The following is a 6,586-nucleotide window of genomic DNA, read 5'->3' as shown; positions in this document are numbered from 1 at the left end:
ATCAACAAGATGATGTTTGGTCTGGACCCCCGTATACTGGAGGACAACTCAACAAGGTATGTTGGGTCTGGACCCCGTTTATACTGGAGGACAGTAACTCAACAAGGTATGTTGGTCTGGACCCCGTATTACTGGAGGAAACTCAAACAGGTATGTTGGGTCTGGACCCCTTATACTGGAGCGAAACTCAACAAATGATGTATTGGTCTGATTTGTTAGAGGATGAAAATCATGTGGGGGGCCCTTCATGTTAATCCATAGTCCTGATTTCTTCCTTACTGCTTTCGGTCTCTGAAACTAGCCTATAAAGTAGAGATTTCATACTCTATCAACACCCAAAGCACTTCCAACATCATCTACAACCACTTTTAGATTGAAAAACAGGCGTCTCATTATTGTTGAAGTGAAATATATGTGAAGATAAAACATCTCTTTCCCTCCCTCTCCTTTCCTCCCTCTCTCTTTCCCTCTCCTCTCTCTTTTCCCTCCTCCTCTCTCTTTCCCCCTTCCCTCTCTCTTTCCCCTCCCTCTCTCTTTCCCCTCCCTCTCTCTTCCCCTCCCTCTCTCTTTCCTCTCCTCTCTCTTTCCCTCCCCCTCTCTTTCCCTACCCCTCTCTCTTTCCCTCCCTCTCTCTTCCTCACACCCCTCTCTCTTCCCTCCCCTCTCTCTCCTACCCTCTCTCTTTCCTCCCCTCTCTCTTCCTCCTCTCTCTTTCTCTTCTCTCTTTTCCCTCCCTCCTTCTATTTCCCCCTCCCCTCTCTCTCTTCCCTCCCTCTCTCTTTCCCTCCCCCCCCCTCTCTTCTTTTCCCTCCCTCACCCTCTCTATTTCCCCCTCCTCTCTCTTCCCTTCCCCTCTCTCTTTCACCTCCCTCTCTTTTCCCCTCCCTCTCTCTTTTCCCTTCCCTCTCTCTTTCCCTCCCCTCTCTCTTTCCCTCGCCCTCTCTCTTTTCCCTACCCTCTCTATTTCCCCTCCCCTTCTCTATTTTCCACTCCTCTCTCTTTCCCATTCCCCTCTCTCTTTCCCTCCCTCTGCTCTCCCCTCACCTCTCTCTTATCCCTCACCTCTCTCTTCCCTCCCCCTCTCTCTTCTCCCTCCCTCCTCTCTTTCCCCTCCCTCTCTCTTCCTCCCTCCTCTTCCCTCCCTCTCTCTCCCTCCCTTCTCTATTCCCTCCCTCTCTCTTTCCCCTCCAATCTCTCTTTCCCTCGCCTCTCGCTTTTCCCTCCCTCTCATTTCCCCTTCACCTCTCTCTTTCCTCCCTCTCTCCTTCCCTCCCCTCTCTCTCCCTCCCTCTCTCTTTTTCCCTCCCTCTCTATTTCCCCTCCCTCTCTCTTTCCCCCCTCCCGCTCTCTTTTCCCCCTCCCTCTTCTTTCCCTCCTCTCTCTTTCCCCATCTCTCTTTTCCCTCCTCTCTTATTTCCCCTCCACTCTCTCTTTCCCCTCTCTCTTTCCCTCCCTCCTCTCTTTCCCTCCCTCTCTCTTTCCTCCCTCCTCTTTCCCCTCCCTCTCTTCTTTTCCCTCCCTCCTCTTTCCCCTCCCTCTCTCTTTCCCTTCCCCTCTCTTTCCCTCCCTTCTTCTCTTTTCCCTCCCTTCTATTCCCCTTCCCTCTCCTCTTCCCCCTCTCTCTTTCCTCCCTCTCTCCTTTCCCTCCCTCCTCTCTTTTCCCATCCCTCTCTCTTTTCCTCCCTCCCTCTTTCCCCTCCCCTCTTCTCTTCTTCCCTCCCTCTCTCTTTTCCCCTCCCTCTCTCTTTTCCCTCCTCTTCCCCTCCCTCCCTCTTTCCCCTCCCTCTCTCTTTCCTCCCTCCTTCTCTTCCTCCTCTCTCTTTCCCTCTCTCTTCTTCTCTCCTCCCTCTCTCTTTCCCTCTCCTCTCTCTTCTCCCTCTCTCCTCTCTCTTTCTCCTCTCTCTTCTCTCCCCTCTCTCTTTCCTTCTCTCTCTCTCTCTCTCTTCTTCCCCCTTTCCTTCCTCTCCCTCTCTCTTCCCTCCCTCTCGTCTCCCTCCCTCTCCTTCCCTCCCTCTCTCTTTCCCTCTCCTCTCTCTCCTTTTCCCCTCCTCTCTCTTTCTCTAAGGCAGTGCAGGGCAACAGGCCTGCCTTACATCGCCTTTTTCACTGAGGCCATGACCCACTTTCCTGCCTTCTCCCTTCTGGGTCTGTATGTTCTTCTTCATGCTGATTAACCTGGGGCTGGGCGTCCTGATCGGCACCATGACAGGGATCACCACACCTGTACTGGACGCCTTCCCAAGATCACGCAAGGAGTTCCTCTGTGGTAATCTTCTGATTGGGTTGATTTATCTTTATCAGTCAGAAGTCAAAGGTCAGCCAATGGCTGTTGAAAGAGACTATAGGATAGGATAAAGACTATTAGGATAGGATAAAGTAATCCTTCTCACCCCCCCCCCCTTAAAAGATTTAGATGCACTATTGTAAAGTGGCTGTTCCACTGGATGTCATAAGGTGAATGCACCAATTTGTAAGTCGCTCTGGATAAGAGCGTCTGCTAAATGACTTAAATGTAAATGTAAATGTACTATATGTTGTATGCCTTACTTAGTCCTCCTCTCTCAGTGGGCAGTTGCATCGTAGTCTTCTTCTGTGGTCTGTATGTATGATCATTAATGTTTCCCCCTCCTTCCCCCTCCTCTCAGTTGGTTGTTGCATTGTGGCGTTCTTCTGTGGCCTTGCTGTTCGTCCAGCGCTCAGGGAACTACTTTGTGACCATGTTTGATGACTACTCAGCTGGCCTGCCTCTCACTGTGGTGGTTATACTGGAGAATATATCTGTGGCCTGGATCTACGGCACCAAGAGGTACTGGATGCATAACATGACACAAGGAACGTACATATTACTTTACAGCAGTGCCTAGGAGAAATGGCTTTGTAAATTTGATTTGGTTCAAAATTCGCTTTTGTTCATCCTCACCTTAATCTCCTTCCTTCCTTCCGCTTCTCTTCCCTTTTCGTCCTTCCTTCCGTCCTTCCTTCCTCTCCTTTCCTTCCTTCCTTCCTTCCTTCCTTCCTTCCTTCCTTCCTTCCTTCCTTCCTTCCTTCCTTCCTTCCTTCCTTCTCTTCCTTCTCTCTCTCTCTCTCTCTCTCTCTCTCTCTCTCTCTCTCTCTCTCTCTCTCTCTCTCTCTCTCTCTCTCTCTCTCTCTCTCTCTCTCTCTCTCTCTCTCTCTCTCTCTCTCTCTCTCTCTCTCTCTCTCTCTCTCTCTCTCTCTCTCTCTCTCTCTCTCTCTTCTCTCTCTCTCTCTCTCTCTCTCTCTCTCTCTCTCTCTCTCTCTCTCTCTCTCTCTCTCTCTCTCTCTCTCTCTCTCTCTCTCTCTCTCTCTCTCTCTCTCTCTCTCTCTCTCTCTCTCTCTCTCTCCTCTCTCTCTCTCCTCCTCTCTCTCTCCTCTCCTCTCTCTCTCTCTCTCTCTCTCCTCGTCTCTCCTTCTCTCCCTCTCTCTCTCCTCTCTCCTTCTTCTCTCTTCTCCTTCCCCTCCTCTCTCTCCTTCCCCTTCCCCCTCTCTCTCCTCCTATCCCTCTCTCTCCTTCCCTCTCTCTCTCTCTCTCTCAGGTTCATGCAGGATCTAGAGGACATGTTGGGTTTCAGACCCTACTCTTTCTATTTCTACATGTGGAAGTACGTGTCTCCTGCCTGTCTCATCGTGCTCATCATTGCCACTGTGATAGAGATGGCCATCAGTCCTGCAGGGTACAACGCCTGGGTGGAGGAACTGGTCAGTGAATCTGTACCTCTGTTACACCAGTTTAGCTCAAACACATTTGTACTAATCCGTCCATTTCACCTAACCGGCACCTCCCTCTTAGTCCAGTGACTACAAAGTGACAATCTTTTTCATGGTCCTTCGAGSCCGGATGGGTTTTGTACGACATGGTTCTCCTTGAAGCATCTTCGTATTCACACATGCATTTACTTTCCCTTTAAAATGATCTCCTCGTGTTCAATGGTTGACTCACCCTCATCTTCCCTCGCCACGGACTGCTTCACTTTATATACAGTGTCTTTAGAAGTATTCACACCCTTTGAATGGCACTTTGAATGGCACCCGATTGGTAGATGTGTAACAACCACATCAAAAAACTTTCTAACTCAGTTGCCAGAGAGTAAGAATAACAGTATTCCAAAACATGCATCCTGTTTGCAACAAGGCACTAAAAAATAATATTGCAAAGAAAATGAACTTTTTAYTCCTGAATACAATGTGTTATGCTTGGGGCAAATCCAACACAACAACATCACTGAGTACCACTCATTCATATTTTCAAGCATGGTGTTGGCTGCATCATGTTATGGGTATGCTTGTCATCAGCAAGAACTAGGGAGTAAAATCTACACTGGAGTTGGTTACCAAGATGACATTCAAATCAAATCAAATMTTATTGGTTGCATACACATGGTTAGCAGATGTTAATGCGAGTGTAGCGAAATGCTTGTGCTTCTAGTTCCGACAATGCAGTAATATCTAACAAGTAATCTAACATTGAATGTTCCTGAGTGGCCTAGTTACTATTTTGACTTAAATCGTCTTTAAAATCTATGCCAAGTCTTGAAAATGTCTTTCTAGCAATGATGAACAACCAACTTGACAGAGCTTGAAGATTTTAATAAAGAATAATGGACAAATGTTGTACAATCCAGGTGTGAAGGGCTCTTAGAGACTTACCCAGAAAGACTCACAGCTGTAATCGCTGCCAAAGGGGATTCTAACATGTATTGACTCAGTGGGGTGAATACTTATCCAATTTGTCTTCCACTTTAACATTGCAGAGTATTTTGTGTAGATTTTTTTACCAAAAATTACAATTAAATCCATTTGAATCCCACTTTATAACACAACAAAATGTGGAAAACGTCAAAGGGGTGTGAATAATTTCTGAAGGAACTGTATATTCCATCTATYTTTTATATTTACTGTGCAATCAGTTTATCGTGTGTTTGTACGTCATATACACTTCTTTCTTGTGTTTTGATGCAGTTGGGACATTAAAAGCTTTTCTGAATCTGTATCTCAATGTTTCTTCACTCTCCTCCTCCCCCCTCTTCTTCGTCCTCCCTCTCGTTCTCCCTCTGCTAGGCGTCGGAGAAGTTCCTCTCCTACCCTCCGTGGGCTCTGGGTGTGGCCTACTCCCTCATCATCGCCGCCATGCTTCCTCTTCCCTGCGTCTTCATCGCCCGCCACTTCAACCTGGTCTCTGACGGCTCCAACAAGCTGTCCGTCTCCTACCGTAAAGGTATGACCAAGGACCTCTCTGGTCTAGAGGAGGAGAACGAGTCCCGCTTCATCCTCAGTAAAGGCACCCCCAGCCCCAGCCCCTCGCCCATGCCCTCTCACCGCCCCTACCTGGGGCCCGGCGGAGCCCAGGAGATGACCAACACGGCTGGATATGGTACCGGGACACCGACCAAGACGGGTTATCAGAATATTCATTCGCCAGAGTCCGAACTATGATCGATCTGACTGACTGAAGCACAAGAAACCCTTTCTATCAAACCCAACACAACCCCTCCAGAGAGAGAGAAAGAAAGAGCCCCCTCTCTGCTGTTCACCTAGCTGTAAAGCAAAGCCCCCCGAGCGAGATAAACCTTCCCACATCGCCCCTAATCCAAACAAAACCAAGGCCTAAGCAGAGCCACTACCAATGTTGATGGCAGTCCTCGTCCTACATCACTCAGAGGCACAAACGAGAAGGAGGGCCCCCATTTGAATTCAGCCTTAGAAGGCAGGCAGGCAGGCAGGGGGTGATTCATCTGAACGCAGATAAGCCAAGCAGCTAGCGTTTGATCATCAGGCAGCGTGTGTGTGTGTGTTGTGTGTGTGTGTGTGTGTGTGTGTGTGTGTGTGGTGTGTGTGGTGTGTGTGTGTGTGTGTGTGTGTGTGTGTGTGTGTGTGTGTGTGTGTGGTGTGTGTGTTTGTCGTAGTGCTCCCCAGCCAGTCCAGGTGACCCCTAGTGTTATAAATAGAACTGTGATACCCACGTTGGCAACCAGCCCCGGCAACACAGTGCCATGGTGATGAATCCTCTTGTGATGTCATGGAGGAAGGCACACACACACACAAGAGGGCATACACACACACACAAGAGGGCACGTTGTTGCGCTTTGTCAACTCAGCTGTTACCAAGCCGGGTTGTGTTCATTAGGGAAAACATTTTTAAAAGCAGAGTTGAAACCAGCTGTTACCAAGCCGGGTTGTGTTCATTAGGGAAAACTTTTTAAAAGCAGAGTGAAACCAGCTGTTATCAAGCCGGGTTGTGTTCATTTGGAGGAAAACGTTTAGAAGCAGAGTGAAAACAACTGTTAAAAAAAACAAAATGAAACAAGGGAGGTACAGCCTGAATGTGTACTAAGGTACTACCTGAAAATTTGAGCACAGATTGTGTTTTCCATTGCAAAATGTGTGACCTACTGAACACTACCCAGGTGTGCCGCAAGCCATTATATATGTTGATTTCTGTTGACCGATGTTCAGAAATGGATCAATGGGAAATGTAGGGTTAATTGTGATTGTACATTCCTCTAATCATGATCTTCGATAAGCACTCTGATCAATCAATGGCACTAATAATATATTTATTTATGTGAAT

At 48.0% G+C, this 6,586-nt stretch overlaps 1 pseudogene; it reads left to right on the top strand.

Annotated features, from left to right (window-relative positions):
- LOC112071607 (sodium-dependent neutral amino acid transporter SLC6A17-like) overlaps window positions 1-5,564 on the top strand; it is a 71,625-nt pseudogene extending 66,061 nt beyond the window's left edge.
- The last annotated feature ends 1,022 nt before the right edge of the window (window positions 5,565-6,586 follow it).

The sequence above is a fragment of the Salvelinus sp. IW2-2015 genome, unplaced genomic scaffold, assembly GCF_002910315.2.
Source record: "Salvelinus sp. IW2-2015 unplaced genomic scaffold, ASM291031v2 Un_scaffold1660, whole genome shotgun sequence".
Taxonomy (NCBI): domain Eukaryota; kingdom Metazoa; phylum Chordata; class Actinopteri; order Salmoniformes; family Salmonidae; genus Salvelinus; species Salvelinus sp. IW2-2015.
The sequence above is the reverse complement of the archived record's forward strand: the minus strand, read 5'-3'. Positions and strand labels throughout refer to the sequence as shown.